Below are 19,323 nucleotides of genomic sequence, written 5' to 3' on the forward strand. Positions count from 1 at the left end.
CACACACATGAATGGTTAAATATCAAGGAACATGCTAGGATTAATTAGCATGCATGATTGACTCTCTAAAGCACTCTAAATCCCACGGCCATTTCAACAAACATATAGCATGCATATCATATTTTGATCATGAAAGTCTTTAGGCATGTGTATTTGGATTTTTCTTTCAAGAAAAATTAGGGAGAATCATACTCTTATGACAAAACTTAATAGATTATAAAATAAAAACACATGATCATCAGTTTTCTTATCATGCACAAAATTTTCCAGCCACCCAAACTTAAACAAAAATGGACGGATCCTACAAAGAAACCTAGGCACCAAGATGATTCATAAGGAAATTTATGGCATGAATCAATGAACAAAACAAGACACATAAACCATGAGAATATAGCATGAATATGATCTATCAAGCACAACTTCAAGACAAGCAAGAAGACACCATGACATGACCGGATTTTTAAAAGACTCAAAATAGACTAGAGATTACCCTTGAAGAACCATTGGCTCTAGATACCACATGATGGCAACCCTCCTTGCATGGATTGAGTAAAGAGCATGAAAGAGGGATGACCGGACTCCTTGGATCATGGAACTCAAGGTTTCTAGCCTTGGAGATGGAGATGGGTGAATGGTGTTTATGGAGGCTAGGTGTTTGATGAAATGCTAAGGTGGTACTCTAGGGTTTTGGCTCACTTCATTGATGGATGAAGGCCACTCCTAAAGGTGAGAACACTCACGGTGAAGATGAGAAGGATAGGTGGCCGAAATGACCAAGGGGACTAAGGAAGAATATTAAGGCACAAAGGCTCTCTTAATATCATAAATTCCAAAGTATTTACAAGGTGTGAGATGTTGGGTATTTATAGGAGGGGAGGCATCTAGGGTTGCATTTGGAGTAGGCAAATGCATTCCAAATGAAATGCAAATGAACCCTAGATGCAACTTGGTGGCCAAGGATGGAATCTTTGGGTTTAGATTGGCTATATCTAGGTGCATGATAAGACCATGCAACCTTTGCCCTCCACTTGGGCCTAAGCCTTTCTAACACCAAAAATAGACCCAATGATACCAAAAAACATGCATCACCCTCTAATTAACACCCTAGCCCAAAATTAAAAACCTAATTATCTAGAGCACCCCATAATACAAAGGCAAAATGGGAAATACAAGGAAAATAAATTCTAAGTCCTAAGCACCCCAAAATACAAGGGTAAAATAGGAAATTAAAGATAAGGGAAAAAATAGGAATAAAAATAAATGCTATAAAAACTTAGGAGCTAAGGCCCAAAAGTAGGCTTACTCCTCCTATGATTTTTCAACACTAACCCATTCCTCTTGCTTCCTTCAATATATCACCTCTTGGTCTTCTTGGCCTTAGTGTTATTCCATCAGTCACCACCAATGTTTTACTCAAAACATTGGAAAAAAAAAAGATTTTGAAATTAAAATAAAGGTCTTCAAAGCCAAAATTGGGTTCGAGGGTCGATTACGTGTAGGGAAGGTATTAAGCACCCCTATAACGCCCTAAATTGGTACCGTATGATGAAATTAACATAATAATAAATAATATTTTAAATATTTTATCCCCTTTTATTATTTAATATCATTTACATGACGAAAAATACATATTATCTACTTGATTATTTATTGGCATATAAGTATTATAAAATAAATAAAATGATAAATAAAGAAAAAATAATTAATAGAATAATAAATGAAACAATAAATAAAATAATAAATAAAATAAATAAAAATAATAAATAAAAGAGAAGAATTTAGAACCTCTAAAGCAAGCCTTTTATAAGGGAATCTTCCCAAATGCGTGCAGGGCGCGTTTTGGTAGCCCTTAGCTCTATAAAAACCTCACTTTCACTCCAAGGTTTATATAGAGAGGGGAAAAGCTATGCAACTTTTTCTTCTCCTCTTAATCCCTTGGCCATAGGGTTTCTTATATAGCCAACTAGGAGACAAAAGCATAAGAGAGTTATCCGATGTGGAACTAAATTTTATAAAAATACAATCTTTTCCTAGGCACCATGCAGGACCTCTAGAGATACTATCACAATATATTGATCTTCAATTTTAACGATTGGATCGTTGAAATTAGGTCTGTAGTGAGAGATACTATCATAACAAAAACGTTGTCTAGTATAGGATTCATATTTTCTTGTTGCAATGCCAGGCCTCTAGAGAAATCATTAACCGTTGGATCATGCTAAAAATTTGTTGATATCTTTTTAATACATTGATCTTTAACTTCAACAGTCAGATCGTGAAAATTAGGTATTTAGAGAGAGATATTACCAGAGCCAAAATTTTACCCAATGCAAAATTTTCTAAAAAGGGGAACGAGTCGTTCCGGTTTCAGAATAGGTCGTTCCAACATTGGGAACGGCCTGTTCCAATTTAGGAACAGGCCTTCCGTGCCCTGAATTAGTTTTATAGCAAGAGATATCATCATAACAAAACTGCTGCCCAATGCATTGGACCCCTCAAGGGTTGTATGTCTCGCTCTAGTAGACCTGATGGAGGAAGCCCATGGGCTAAGGGCCCAACTACTAGGGCTATGGCAAGGAGGATGCATGAAGAGTGGGCCCAAGCCCATGGAAAGCCCACCACTTTGTTTTGTTGGGCTTTGACTCAAGCCCAAGTAGATTAGGGTTAGTATAGGGTTGGGCCTTGGTGCCTTGTATTTCTTTTGGGCCTTGTATTTTCGGCCATATAGCATAGGAATTTCATTTCATGGTTATTACGATTTAGGGTTAATTTAGGTCACATGTTCACTTCATTTGAATGTCATTAGTATGACATTTGAAGGTGCATTTCGGCCATGTGCACACATGCACATGGTGTGACCGAAATACAACTCAAATGGATACTAAATCACATCCAAATGAGTGCACATGGAGGGGGAGGCCGGTTGGCACCAAAATTTGAATTTTAAAATTCAAATTTTGGTGCCTAGAGTTAAGTTAACCATACCATGGTTTTACTTAACTCTAGGTGAACCCAACTTAAACCCTTAACCTAATTTCTCCTATAAATCTTCCCATGGCCGGATATTGTAGCACTTTGGATCATATATTGATGAGATATTCTTCTTTGAATTTCATCACTTCCGAAGTCACTTTGCATCCTACTCTACCCTCCTTGAGTGCTTCTCCTTGTAGGGTTAGGATCTTGTTCTTCTTTGGAACTTGGCTACACGCTAGCTTAGGTCACCTTGGGCCTTGTGGAGACTCCATTCCTTGAAGCATCTTCCAAGGAACTCCGTGAAGGCTTGAAGAGTTCATGTGCTTCCAAGAGGAATCACATCAAGTGGTATCTAGAGCATTTGGTTCTTCAAGAGATAAGTCACTTTTCTTTGTCTTTTGAAGTGTGGATCCGTGATTGGATTGTGTTCATCTTTTGTTCATTGTTTTCATTTTGAGTCTTTGTCATTTTAGAGTTGGTTCTTTCCTAGATCTATTTTCTTGTCTTAAAATTGATGGATCTAGTTTCTTGTTGCTTGAATGGTTCATATATGCGTCTTTGATTATATTCTTCCATGAATCATGCTCCAATTCTTTGTGCTTATTAGGAAAATTCTGCCTATGATCTTTTTGTTTCTTTGAGTCATATTTGAAATTTTATTCGGTCCATGTGTATTTGAGTCATTTTTATTTTGAATCAATGTTTAGTAGTCATGTGTAGTTCTTATTATGTTCATTCTTCCTAGCTATGCTTGAGTGATCCGTTTGAAATTTTTTTTTGAGTGAATTTTGAATCATTTTCTGGATTTGGCCGAGATCTATTTTTCTTTGGTATAAGCTCATCATTTTGGTTTTGTTTGAGTTCATAAACTACTACTAGATCATTAGTAGTTTTCTTAGAAATTTTTAGGTTTCCAAAATTTTGAAAATGTCTTACACAAAAATTCTACATCTGTGAGGTTTGATCTTGTATCATTGGTGTGTGCTGGAAAATTGTGTTTGAATTGCAATTTGAATTTTAAAATTTGGATTCAAAACCGTGCATGTGCTACATAACCCAATCAAGCATCAAAAGCATGTTACATGTTCATTACATTTTAACCTAATTTGGGTAGTATTTGAATTTCAATTTGAATCCGGTTTTGGTACTTCAATTAAGGTGTGACCGAGACTTGTGTGAATCTTTTTTTGATTAAAAGAAAAAGGCAACTCCAAAGATTAAAAAAAAATATATAGAAGAAAGATCAAAAGAAATTCAAAACAAAATTGATTAAAAAAAAAATGCTAAACCTAATTTGAAAAGTAAAAGCCAATTAAGGAGTTTGATTTATCAATTGTGTGCTTCTCGGTTTGAACCTATTTTGGATCATAAAATTTTCAGCTATTCTATTCTTGAGAGTTTTTGGTTTTGAGCATCCATTTTAGAACCAATCTAGGTTAAATTCCTTCTTGTTCTAGTCATCTACATTTTTGTGTCATCTAAACTTGTCATTTCTTAATCTACTCTTGTCTTTCCCTACTTCTTCCATATTTTCTGGTTGTTTTATAATTGTTCAAATCAAAGTGTGGCCTAAGTTTGACCTAGCCTATCTTCCTAGAAGCTAGTTCTACAAGGGTCATCAAAAGAAGCCTAAGGAAAGGAGGAGGAAGGAAGCTAGAGGTGGCTTTCGGATTTGACTACTTAAACACAAACCATAAACACCTTATTGGCTGGATTGGTGTAGCTGCTGGACTGGATTAAACCGTGAAGATTGAAGGAGATTCAATTTGAATTGTATTTGCATTTTAAAAAAAACAATATATAAGTATTAGTGACGGATTTTAGTGACCGATTTTTCCTTACCTATTTGAAATTTTGTTGCAAATTTGGTCTCTAATTCATCACTAATTCTTTGTGGCTGTTTTTAATTCTTCATTCCAGCCACTTGTTCTTTGTTGTTCATACTTTGTAATTGGCCATTTCAAGGAGTGTCTTGGGAGTGTCTTTGGTACACAACCATCTCTCCATAGGTTTTCAATTTTCGTTAGTGCATTGGTAAGAGTGGTCCTTGATTGATCTTTGGTATCTCTCAAGCTCTCACCCTAGGACACGTTAGATAGTTTAATTTCATGCTTAATCTTTGTTTTACTTGCTTTCACGACTAGTATTTCATAGTTCACAAAAACATCAAAAACAATTTTCATTGAAAATGAATTTGGTAGAGATTAACTACAAAGGGGATTAGTAATTTTTACTTGAAGAGGCTTGGTTTTTAAGTGGCTCCTAGCAGCTCACCTCCCTCCAAAGTTCAATTTGTATACATAATCCTCTAAGTACTTAGTCTTAACCTTGCACAAAAACAATTGCTTTTCAAAGTTCATTCATAAAAAATAATCTTTCACCTATAATGGAAGAATTTTCTACTCCTCATAGTGATACTAATTCAAGTGACAACAAAAGTTTTACTAAATTGTCACTAGAATTAAGATCACTAAAGATATGGAAACAGCAAGAATTACAACAAAAACTTGAAAAAGAAGCTCAATTTGCTCTAATGGAGGAGGAAATTCTTTTATTAAAGGAGAAAGATAAAAGGAAACATCATCATGGTCAACATAGTTCCTACGTTCATAGTTCCACACTAGGAGAGTCAATGCATGATAGTCTAGCTTTAGGAGATCATTATCAACCACCTCCTAGGAGAATCCATAGGACCTCCAAAACAAGGGAATCTAGGGTAGATCTCCCTTATTTTCATGGAAAAGATGATGTGGAAGGTTACCTAGACTGGGAAATGAAAGTAGAACAAATTTTCACTTGCCACCAAGTGAGTGAAGAAAGAAAAGTTTCTCTAGCCACTTTGAGTTTCCAAGGTCATGCCATGTATTGGTGGACCTCTCTTGTGAGAGATAGGCGTCTCCATAATGAACCTCCAATTCAATATTGGAATGAATTAAGGAGTGCCTTGAGGAGGAGACATATACCCTCTTACTACACTAGGGAGCTTATCAACAAGCTCCAAAGACTCCATCAAAAAAATATGACTGTGGAAGAATATAGACAAACGATGGAGTTGTACATCATGAGGGCTGGCATTAGAGAAGAGGAAAATATTACCATTGCTAGGTTTTTGAGTGGATTATCCTATGATATAAGAGATAAGGTTGAGCTTCTCCCTTATAGGGATTTGGATGATTTGGTTCAACTTTGCATAAAGGTTGAACAACAAAATTTACGCAAAGGTTTTCAAACAAGCTCATACTCATCTTCTTTTTCTAAGGATAACTACAAGAGGGAGGGTAAGAAAAATGATTTTGAAAAAAAGACTACTTTTACCTCCAAAAATCTAGACAAAGGTAAAGAAAAAGATAAAAAAATAAACACTTCACACACTAGCACAAAGTCTAGTGACATAAAATGCTTTAAGTGTCTTGGGAGAGGCCACATTGCTTCTCAATGCCCTAACAAAAAAGTGATGATTTTAAGGGGCCAAGACATTTATAGTAGCCATGATGAAGCTACTACTTCTTCATCTTCAAGTGAGGATGAAGAAGAAGCAAGTGAAGAAGAGTCATGTGAGGTTACTTATCCTTATAATGGGGAACTTCTTATGATGAGAAGGGTCCTCAATAACCAACCTAGTGATACACAATCCCAAAGAGAGAACATCTTTCATACAAGATGTAACATTTCAAACAAGGCTTGTTCTCTAATAGTGGATAGTGGATCTTGGTGCAATTGTTGTAGCACTAGGATGGTTGAGAAGTTGGGATTGACTACCACACCTCACCCAAAACCTTATCAACTTCATTGGCTTAATGATGATGGGGATATGGTGGTCAACCAACAAGTGGAAGTAGAGTTTTCTATAGGGAACTATCAAGATAAAGTTAAATGTGATGTAGTTCCTATGGAGGCTTGTCATATTTTATTGGGTAGGCCATGGCAATTTGATAAACAAACTCATCATGATGGCCTAACTAATAAAATAACTTTCAAACATAAGGGTAAAAATTTTGTGCTTCATCATTTATCACCTTCACAAGTGATAGAAGATCAAGTACAAATGAAGGCCAAACGTGAGCAAGAAAAAGGAAAACAAAAAAAAGTTGAAAAAAAAAAAACTTCTAAAAATTGATGAAAAAGAGGATTCTAGATGTAGACCCCTAAAATTGTCCGGGTCGGAAATAAGACTCGAAGACTCTCGAAGACCAAAGGAAAGTCAGCCGGAAGGACTCCTGGAAGACCCTAGGATGACAATCTGTAGGTTTAGAGGTCTTAGAGTAGCAAAAAACAAGAAAGTGGAGGGAATGAAGCCCAATACGGCCTCCCAAAGGTTCAGTATGGCCGTATTGAACATTTTAAACTACAATACGGCCGCACTGAACTCAATACGGCCGTATTGAAGTTTCTGAACTTCAATACGGCTGCATTGAATTCAATACGGCTGCACTGAACTTCAATACGGCTGCACTGAACTTCAATACGGCCGTATTGAGGTTTTTTGAACTTCAATACGGCCGTATTGAATTTAATACGGCCGTATTGTAGTTCAAAACTTCAATACGGACCGTATTGACCCCCAGAGGCCGTATTGCGCCTCATCCCTATAAATATGACGTCAATTGGACGTCATTCAACACTTTTCCACACAGTTTTGACTCCCTCCTTGAGTATTCTGGGGTTTTTGAGCAGTGTTCTGCCCTAGAAATCTCTCTGGGAGTCGATCCGACGAAGTTCTGGAATTCCGAGCATTTAGCTTGGAGATTCGAACTTAGTCGAAGGGAAATCCTCCGGATTTCCATAGTTAAAATTTTCTAGGAGGGAGCGAGCGGGCTTGTAGAGCGAGGGAACGCCAAAAAGCTTCCCAGTTTTACTTGAATATAAAAGCACGCTTCAAAGGTTTCTTCTTAAAGTCCTTCCTTTTACTGCTTTCTGTGTGCATATTTAACTGTCATCATGTAGATAGTTAAGTTATAATTGTTTAGAATAAATAGGGGTAATTTAGTAATTTCGCACTATTATTTTTAGAAATAATCTGTCATAGGGAACCCGAAAGGGGCGCTGTGGGGTGCTAACACCTTCCCCACGCGTAACCGACTCCCTTACCCGACTCTGGTTGTCATGGCCGAAGTCGATTTTTGAATCGATTGCCTTAAACTTCTTTTTCCAATGTTTTGAGTAAAACATTGGTGGCGACTCCATGAACCCTTCCTTTTTATGAAAACCGCTAATCCATGGAGGGTCCCGCTTGGGATTAACATGGATTGGTGAGCCTTTTAATAAAATTGCTCGTTTGACAAGGTCTCAGTTTGAGAATAAGTCATTCTAGCAATCCATATTTTTTTAACAAATAAAAGAGAGTCCAACCATCCTTCGCGAATGCCGAAAGCCCGTTTCGGGCCGGTGGCGACAGATGGCGACTTCACTGGGGAAGCCTTGAGAGTCAGTCCCATTTAGTGACAGATTATTTTTAACAAATAATAGTTAAAATTACTTCATTACCCCTTGCTTGTATGATAACATACTTTATTTATTTGGCTTTAATAACTGTTGTTTGTTTAATTTTCCGCAATTGTTTGAAATATAAATTGCACACGAACCTTTGCACACAACAGTTCCCTCTATACCCGGGGGCATGAGTGGTAAGCCATAGGGAGTGGATGTTAGTACGGCCGGTTGTCGAATGGGTCTATAGGTGCCCGTAGACCGTTGTCGGAAAGCATCACTCAAGGTGATAACCATGAACTCGAGTCCGACAGTGCGTTGGAGCTTTCCATCGGCTTACGACGAGAGGAATTGGGTCCCTATAATGGGGGCACCTTGGGGGCCTCAGACCGGTGAGAACAGTTAGAACCACCTTGAATATGCACTTTTTTGCAGGATACCCTACCTCGTGATTCGCTCGTGACTGTTCGTGGATGAGTGAATTGTTTGTGTAAATGCTTATGTGCAATTGTTTGTGCATTAATAAATAACCTCGTGATAAGGTCTAAAGAATAATCCCCATGCATGAAAATGTCATGACATGAGAGGAAAAACCAATGTGTGAAAATATAATAAAAGTAAGGAGCATAGGCATCATTATCAATAATACCTCATGCATCCTCATCATCATTTATAGGTTCACTAATACCCTCTCGATGTGAGTGAAAGAGACCCGTGACTATTGAGATTCTCCGTTGTGGAGAGATCATAGGCTAGGGAGGGTGATAAACTTTCATCTTAAAAAGGCAGCGCCTTAAAGATGAAAGATTATCAAGCTCACATCAAGAGTGTATTCATATCATAAATAAGCTAATTAGAATAAACATTCATTTTAGAAAGTGGCTGGTCATCTCTCTGTCCTCACACGCGCGCAGAAAATCAAGAAGATGGAAGCGCTGGAGGACCAAAATAAGAAGCTCACAGCCGAGCTCTCACAGCTCAAAGAACAAATGGCGCAAATGATGGAACTCATGCGTCATCATAATGTACATGGGTCTCACCACAGTGACCATGAGTCCCATCATCATGAGGAGGAGGAACATGAGGAAAAACCTCCACGAGCTGTACCCCTTGGGGCGGGGATCATGATTAAAGAGCCCGAGGTTTCAAAGGAACAATTCCATGCTCTTGAGGGTCGGCTAAGGGCTATGGAGGGGCATGATTTTGACATCAAAGATGCCGCCGACATGTGCTTGGTGAGGGACATCCAATTCCCTCCCAAATTTAAAGTGCCAGATTTCCCAAAATACGTGGGATCGACTTGCCCTAAGAGTCATCTCACCATGTACTATCGCAAAATGGCTGCATATGCTACCAATGAAAAGCTCTTAATTCATTGCTTTCAAGAGAGCTTGGCTGAAACCGCACTCAATTGGTATATGCAGCTAGATGGAAATCTAGTACATACATGGAGGCAGTTGGCCGACGCCTTTCTCAAGCGCTATAAATACAACATCGACCTAACACCCGATAGGTCAGATCTTCAAGCCTTGAGTAAGAAAAATGATGAATCTTTCAAGGCGTACGCCCAACGATGGAGGGAGTTGGCGGCACAGATAGAGCCCCCGCTGTCGGATAAGGAGATGGTGTCCTTATTCATCAACTCGTTGACTGGTCCCTATTACGATAAAATGATAGGGAACACAACGACACTCTTCTCGGACATCATCACCATTGGAGAGAGAGTGGAACAAGGACTCAAAAGTGGGAAGCTGGCTAAGCCTTCCCAACCATATGAAGCTAAGAAGGCCTTCGGGAAGAAGAAAGAAGGAGGAGTCAACGCTATAACCATTTCTTCATCTTCTTCCACTTCGAAGTCAGGAAAGTCGCAGTATAACCCTGTGAGGAAGCTTGATAAACTTCCGACCACATATAGCGACCTCCTGCCAAAGTTAGTGGAAGCTCATCTTCTAGCTTACATTCCACCAAGGAAGATGGATCCACCTTATCCCGAGTGGTACAAACCACAAGATAAATGCCTATACCACTCGGGGGCACCAGGACATTCAACGGAGAACTATAGGGCTCTCAAATACAAGGTCCAAGACCTTATTGATGCCGGGTGGGTCACCTTCGATTCGACAGCACCCGACGTGAGCAAGAATCCTCTACCAAAGCAGGAGTAGAGAATGACAAGCCACAATAGGGCCCCTCCATATTTTTCTTTTCTTTTAGGGACTCGTGATCAGTACCCGAGATCATAAGAACCTTTTCATGTAAATAAGGGTCTTTGTACAAATTTTAATACATATCAATAAAGAGGCATTTTTCACACATTATTCTCTCATTTGTTCTTTTCTCTCTTTCTCTCATTAATATTAATAAATTCTAAACCTAAACAGAACCAATAAAACAATTATGTCTGTGATTGTTCGCTCCGACCGGGATCCGAAAGTTGAGGATGAATGGGTTGAGTTGGACAGTGATGAGGAGACCATTTCTCCGGACTTGCAAAGACTGCTAGATCAAGAGGCTCGTCTACTCCAACCGCATCAAGAAAAATTGGAGACCGTGAATTTGGGGCAAGGCCAAGAAATAAAAGAGGTCAATATTGGAACCCATATCAGTGATGAAATAAGGGAGCAATTGATCCAGTTGTTAAAGGAATACAAAGATGTATTTGCATGGTCGTACCATGATATGCCCGGTTTGGACTCTAATATCGTCGAGCACAAATTACCACTGAAAGAAGGGTTTCGACCCGTCAAACAAAAGCTCCGACGAGTCAAGCCCGAATGGTCTTTAAAGATCAAGGAGAAGGTAGAAAAACAATTAGACGCGGGGTTCCTGATTGTATCCCAGTATCCCGAATGGCTGGCTAACATAGTGCCGGTCATTAAAAAGAATGGAAAGGTTAGAGTTTGTGTTGACTACAGGGATCTTAATCGTGCTAGTCCAAAGGACGATTTTCCCTTACCACACATCGATACATTGGTGGATCATACAGCCACAAACACACTCTATTCCTTCATGGATGGGTACTCTGGGTACAACCAAATCAAGATGAATGTGGAAGACCGCGAGAAGACTTCCTTCATTACACCCTGGGGTACTTTTTGCTACAGGGTAATGCCTTTTGGACTCAAGAATGCGGGTGCCACCTATCAACGAGCGATGGTGACGTTATTCCACGATATGATCCACAAAGAAATTGAAGTATATGTGGATGACATGATCGCAAAGTCAAAAGATGAGATGGACCATGTCCAATATTTGAGAAAATTATTCAATCGGCTTCGCAAGTATCAGCTTAAGCTAAATCCGGCTAAGTGTACTTTCGGAGTCCGGTCGGGTAAGCTTCTCGGGTTCATCGTCAGTGAAAAAGGCATAGAGGTGGACCCCGATAAAGTAAAGGCAATAATGGAAATGCCTACTCCTAAAACTGAGAAAGAAATTAGAGGATTCCTCGGCAGGGTGAACTACGTCGCAAGGTTCATCGCACAGTTGACTGACACGTGCAAGCCAATATTCAAGCTGTTGCGCAAGAATCATTCCGAAGTTTGGGATGAAAATTGTCAACAAGCTTTTGATAAGATCAAACAGTGCTTGGCCAATCCACCGGTATTGGTGCCACCTGTCGAGCGAAGACCATTGATCCTCTATCTAACTGTGCTCGATGAGTCCATGGGAGTTGTGCTAGGACAACAAGACGAAACTGGAAAGAAAGAACGAGCCATCTACTACTTGAGCAAGAAATTTCTCGATTATGAAACCCGCTACACGCCATTAGAAAAGACATGCTGCGCGTTAGCGTGGGCAACACAACGGCTCAGGCAGTATATGATAAGGCATACTACTTGGTTGGTTTCCAAAATGGATCCAATCAAGTACGTGTTCGACAAACCAATAATCACTGGGAAGATTGCCCGATGGCAAGTACAGTTATCAGAATTTGACATAATACATGTCACACAAAAGGCCATCAAGGGCAGCACCCTAGCTGATTACCTAGCACATGGGCCGACCAACGACTACCAATCCCTTCAGGATGATTTCCCTGATGAGCATATAATGCATCTACAACATGAAGAGCTTAAAGATGATGCATGGACCATGTATTTTGATGGAGCCTCCAACATGCTTGGACGAGGGATTGGCACAGTGCTAATCTCTCCACAAGGAAAACACATTCCCATAACGGCAAGACTCAACTTCGATTGTACAAACAATATGGCAGAATACGAGGCTTGCGCGTTGGGAATCCAAGCAGCCATCAACAATGGTATCTTAAAGCTCAAAGTGTTTGGTGATTCGGCCCTAGTCATCTACCAATTACGAGGTGAATGGGAAGTCCGAAATCCCAAATTGATACCATATGTTGAGCACATCAAAGATTTGACACAACTCTTCCAAAGTGTCGTCTTTGAATACATTCCAAGGGAGAAAAATCAGTTTGCCGACGCTCTTGCTACACTATCATCAATGTTCGCCTTGGATAATGAACATGAAATGCCCATCATCAATATCCGGAGACATGATGAGCAAGCGTTTTGCCTTCTGATAGATGAAGTAGTTGATGATCATCCATGGTTCCATGACATCAAGCAATATTTGACAAAAGGGGAATATCCTGATATGGCCAGTGATAATGACAAGAAGCATATCCGAAGAAGGGCCATGGGATTTTTGCTAGTCGGCGAAACCCTCTACAAGAAAAATTATGACTCGGTCTTGTTGAGATGTGTAGACCAAGTCGAAGCTCAAAACATGATCAAAGAAGTTCATGAGGGGGTTTTCGGTAACCACATTCCCGGGCCCGCAATGGTTAAAAAGATCCTCAGGGCGGGATATTATTGGTCGACCATGGAAAAGGATTGTTACCAATATGTGCGAAAATGCCATAAATGTCAAGCATACGCCGACAATATTCATATCCCACCAACCCCACTCAACGTATTGGCTTCGCCTTGGCCATTCTCAATGTGGGGCATGGATGTTATTGGACCCATTGAGCCGAAAGCATCCAATGGGCACAGATTCATTCTTGTGGCCATTGACTATTTCACCAAATGGGTAGAAGCGGCATCGTATGCCCATGTGACCCGAAAGGTGGTAACATCCTTCATCAAAAAGAATATGATATGCAGATACGGTATTCCTGATAAGATCATCACTGATAATGGATCCAATTTGAATAACAAAATGGTGGGAGAATTGTGCCAAGAATTCAAGATCCAACACCACAACTCTTCCCCATATCGGCCAAAGATGAATGGGGCAGTCGAGGCAGCCAATAAAAACATCAAGAAAATAGTGCAAAAAATGGTTGTCTCATTTAAAGATTGGCACGAGATGTTACCCTTCGCTCTCCATGGTTATAGGACTTCCGTACGCACATCTACCGGAGCTACTCCATTCTCCCTTGTCTATGGGATGGAGGCAGTTCTACCCGTCGAAGTCGAAATACCCTCTCTGAGGGTAATCATGGAAGCAAAACTTTCCGAAGCAGAATGGGTTCAAAGCCGGTATGACCAGTTAAACCTTATTGAAGAAAAACGGCTGAACGCCATATGCCATGGTCAAGCCTATCAGAGAAAGATCAAAAAGGCTTTTGACAAGAAAGTCCACCCTCGAATCTATCATGAGAGAGAACTGGTAATGAAAAAGTTGCTACCAGCTCAAAAGGACAAAATCGGAAAGTGGGCCCCAAATTACGAAGGACCATATGTGGTGAGGCGAGCCTTCTCAGGAGGAGCACTGATCCTCACGGACATGGATGGAGAAGAACTTCGATACCCAGTCAACGCTGACGTGGTAAAGAAGTATTACGCTTGAAGACGTTGCTTGCACAGGCCCGCTAGGATGAAAACCCGAAAAGGGCGTCCTAGGCAAAAGTTAGGGCAAAATAAAAAGCCCGCCAGTACAAGGGTACTAGGCAAAACAAAGGCAAAATCACCCCCGCTAGGATACGTCCTAAGCAAAAGTTAGGGGCAAAAGAATAAGACATAAAAATAAAGCAAGCAACGATCACTTGAATCGAAAACCGAAAGGCGATTCATGTGATTATCTTCTAGAAGCAAGCGTCTTGCAGTGTCTACACTCCTGACTCAGGCATATCACCCGAAACAACTAGGAGAACGTACGGAGCAACAATTACAGATATAATTGTTAAGCCCAATGTAAATAGCCTACCCAGGCCAGCCATTCTTCAGAAATTTCCTTCTGTATATCTTTCTGTAAAAACACTTGTGAATATTAATAAAATATCTATTCATTTCTTTTCTCTCTTGACCATGTGATTATGCCTCTAAATTGGTATTTCTAAAAAATTGTATGAAATTCCTTAATAATCGGTCAATAAAAGAAAATGGGAGGGGTTCCTATAAAATCCGTAATCTCCTGCGTAAAAAGGCTCACAAAAATATTCCCTCACGTCAATGACAGAAGTTCCTCCAAGAAAAGGAGGATAGGGAGAGCCATTCATTTTTCTAAAAACATTAAATAATAAAACTTGCATTTGTGCATCACACACATTAGTTGCACATTCAAAGACCTTATCATAAGGAAATTGCATAAAATAGAAAATAGGAAAAATTGCTTGTGTATGGCAGCGGTCAACAGAAAGGGCCGCAAATCAACAGAAAAGGCAAAAATACAGAAAAAGCCAAAAAAATGACAAAAAAGGCAAAAAAATACAGAAAAAGCCAAAAACGACAAAAAAAGGCAAAATACAGAAAATCCAGCAAAATACAGAAAATCCAGCAAAATTGTACAGAATAACTAAGCCTGGAGAGGCTTGCAGCAACAATACTCTCTCATCATACAGAATAACTGAGCCTGGAGAGGCTTACCGAAATAATACTCTCTCAGAATAATTGAGCCTGGAGAGGCTCGCCGAAATAATACTCCCCAGAGATATCTCAGCTTCCACTCACAGGCCAAATTCCCCAGTGAAAGCTATCAAACCAAGATCAGCAAAATTCTCTAAGGGAGGCTTGATCATCTAAACAGAATATCCAAGTCGAAAGGACTTAAACTTCTTCAGTGGAAGATAGCTTTCCAACTCAAAACAAAGAGTGAAGCTAAGCCTGAAGAGGCTTTCTAAATAATACTCTGGGATACATAAGATCCCCAAATCCCCAGTCGCCTACTCAAGAGGCACCCTTACAAAAGGAGAAAAATAAAAAATAAATATTCCCCAAGCGGAATTCGGCATCTAGCCAAACCACTAAACATCAAGATGATTTGCCTAACAGAAGAGGTCAATCAAAAATCAACATCCAGAATCCCCAGCGGATAACAGCCTACACAGAGGCAGCAAAAATCAGAAAATCCAAAAGAGTCACCCGAATAAGGATAACCGGGATACTCCACCACCGTCAAAAGGACGTCAGCCAACCATAAGGCACCGCTCACATCAGAAAGAGCATCTTCGTGTCTACACCCCAAGGAAACAGAAATTCCTCAATGGGCACCAACTACGCAAAGGAAAGTTGGGACACAAGAACCTATGAGTAACTGCACATCCCCTAGACGGATCCCTGCGTTATCCAGCCCTCAGTGGCACAAAAATCAAAAATAATCGTCAAAGCAGCATCGTGGACTGTGGAGACAAAATCATCACAAATCCCTGGAGAGGGCAAACTCACGCTACCCGGTTGTCAGGAACACGGAGGTATGCAACTACCCCGAGGTTGTCAAGAACACGGAGGTAAAGCCTGGAGAGGCGGTACTCACAACTTCCAGCTCGGGCGTCGAGTGAAGTTGAGCCTGGAGAGGTGGTACTCACAGCTTCCAGCTTGGGCGGCAAGCGAAGCTAACCCTGGAGAGGGCAAACTCAACTGCCTAGGATGTCAGAAGCACCGAAGCAAAGCCTGGAGAGGCGGTACTCACAGCTTCCAGCTTGGGCGGCAAGCGAAGCTAACCCTGGAGAGGGCAAACTCAACTGCCTAGGATGTCAGAAGCACCGAAGCAGAGCCTAGAGAGGCGGTACTCACAGCTTCCAGCTTGGGCGGCAAGCGAAGCTAACCCTGGAGAGGGCAAACTCAACTGCCTAGGATGTCAGAAGCACCGAAGCAGAGCCTGGAGAGGCGGTACTCACAGCTTCCAGCTTGGGCGGCAAGCGAAGCTAACCCTGGAGAGGGCAAACTCAACTGCCTACGATGTGAGAAGCACCGAAGCAGAGCCTGGAGAGGCGGGTACTCACAGCTTCCAGCTTGGGCGGCAAGCGAAGCTAACCCTGGAGAGGGCAAACTCAACTGCCTAGGATGTCAGAAGCACCGAAGCAGAGCCTGGAGAGGCGGTACTCACAGCTTTCAGCTTGGGCGGCAAGCGAAGCTAAGCCTGGAGAGGCGGTACTCACAACTTCCAGCTCGGGCGTCGAGTGAAGTTGAGCCTGGAGAGGCGGTACTCACGCTACCAGAGTGTTCAGAAGCACGAAGGTATGCAGCTTCCGGCTCGGGCGACGAGCGAAGCAAAACCTGGAGAGGCTACTCAGCAATTTTCCACCGGAAGACACTACAAGTCGGAAGGATGGCCTTATTCCACGGACAATTGGGTCAACTCCTTTACTTATCAACCGGTACACTAAAAGGCCGTTTGACTAAGTAAAGGGGGGGCAGCTGTAGACCCCTAAAATTGTCCGGGTCGGAAATAAGACTCGAAGACTCTCGAAGACCAAAGGAAAGTCAGCCGGAAGGACTCCTGGAAGACCCTAGGATGACAATCTGTAGGTTTAGAGGTCTTAGAGTAGCAAAAAACAAGAAAGTGGAGGGAATGAAGCCCAATACGGCCTCCCAAAGGTTCAGTACGGCCGTATTGAACATTTTAAACTACAATACGGCCGCACTGAACTCAATACGGCCGTATTGAAGTTTCTGAACTTCAATACGGCTGCATTGAATTCAATACGGCTGCACTGAACTTCAATACGGCTGCACTGAACTTCAATACGGCCGTATTGAGGTTTTTTGAACTTCAATACGGCCGTATTGAATTTAATACGGCCGTATTGTAGTTCAAAACTTCAATACAGACCGTATTGACCCCCAGAGGCCGTATTGCGCCTCATCCCTATAAATATGACGTCAATTGGACGTCATTCGACACTTTTCCACACAGTTTTGACTCCCTCCTTGAGTATTCTGGGGTTTTTGAGCAGTGTTCTGCCCTAGAAATCTCTCTGGGAGTCGATCCGACGAAGTTCTGGAATTCCGAGCATTTAGCTTGGAGATTCGAACTTAGTCGAAGGGAAATCCTCCGGATTTCCATAGTTAAAATTTTCTAGGAGGGAGCGAGCGGGCTTGTAGAGCGAGGGAACGCCAAAAAGCTTCCCAGTTTTACTTGAATATAAAAGCACGCTTCAAAGGTTTCTTCTTAAAGTCCTTCCTTTTACTGCTTTCTGTGTGCATATTTAACTGTCATCATGTAGATAGTTAAGTTATAATTGTTTAGAATAAATAGGGGTAATTTAGTAATTTCGTACTATTATTTTTAGAAATAATCTGTCATAGGGAACCCGAAAGGGGCGCTGTGGGGTGCTAACACCTTCCCCACGCGTAACCGACTCCCTTACCCGACTCTGGTTGTCATGGCCGAAGTCGATTTTTGAATCGATTGCCTTAAACTTCTTTTTCCAATGTTTTGAGTAAAACATTGGTGGCGACTCCATGAACCCTTCCTTTTTATGAAAACCGCTAATCCATGGAGGGTCCCGCTTGGGATTAACATGGATTGGTGAGCCTTTTAATAAAATTGCTCGTTTGACAAGGTCTCAGTTTGAGAATAAGTCATTCTAGCAATCCATATTTTTTTAACAAATAAAAGAGAGTCCAACCATCCTTCGCGAATGCCGAAAGCCCGTTTCGGGCCGGTGGCGACACTAGAGAGATTAATGTTCCCTCTCTAGAGATAGTTCAAGAAGAGAGTTTTCAATCAAAACCTTTACACAAAACTTCTCTCTTTATTGAACCATCTTCTCATATCCTCATGTGTAGAGGAACATTAACTTGCACTGCCACATCTCCTTTGGAAACTTCTCTACCTTTTGAGGTAAAAACTCTTTTAGAAGAATTTGATGAAATATTCCCTAAGGAAGGCCCAATTGGACTTCCTCCTTTTAGGGGAATAGAGCATCAAATAGATCTTGTGCCTGGGGCTAGTCTTCCAAATAGACTAGCCTATAGGACTAATCCACAAGAAACCAAAGAGATAGAGAAGCAAGTACAAGAGTTGTTGGAGAAGGGTTGGATTCAAAAGAGTCTAAGCCCTTGTGCTGTACCAGTCATCTTGGTGCCAAAAAAAGATGGAAAATGGAGGATGTGTTGTGACTGTAGAGCCATCAACAACATCACCATAAAATATAGGCACCCAATTCCTAGGCTCGATGACATGCTTGATGAATTGCATGGGTCGTCCATATTTTCCAAGGTAGATCTTAAGAGTGGATATCACCAAATTCGAATCAAGGAAGGTGATGAGTGGAAAACCGTTTTTAAGACTAAGTTTGGACTATATGAATGGTTAGTAATGCCTTTTGGGCTTACTAATGCACCTAGCACATTCATGAGGTTGATGAATCATGCCCTTAGGGATTGCATTGGTAGATTTGTAGTAGTTTATTTTGATGATATTTTAATCTATAGCAAAAGTCTAAGTGATCATGTGGACCACCTAAGGCAAGTCTTTCTTATCCTTAGAGACAATCACTTGTTTGCCAATGTAGACAAGTGCACTTTTTGTGTGGATAATGTTATTTTCGTAGGATTTGTGGTCAGCAAAAATGGGGTTCATGTGGACCCCGAGAAAATCAAAGCCATCCAAGAATGGCCTATTCCTACTAATGTTAGTGAAGTTAGGAGCTTCCATGGTTTGGCAAGCTTTTATAGACGTTTTGTTCCTAACTTCTCTACATTAGCTTCATCTCTCAACGAGTTGGTCAAG

This window comes from Cajanus cajan, chromosome 5 (genome assembly GCF_000230855.2).
Source record: "Cajanus cajan strain Asha chromosome 5, NIPB_CcT2T_4, whole genome shotgun sequence".
Taxonomy (NCBI): domain Eukaryota; kingdom Viridiplantae; phylum Streptophyta; class Magnoliopsida; order Fabales; family Fabaceae; genus Cajanus; species Cajanus cajan.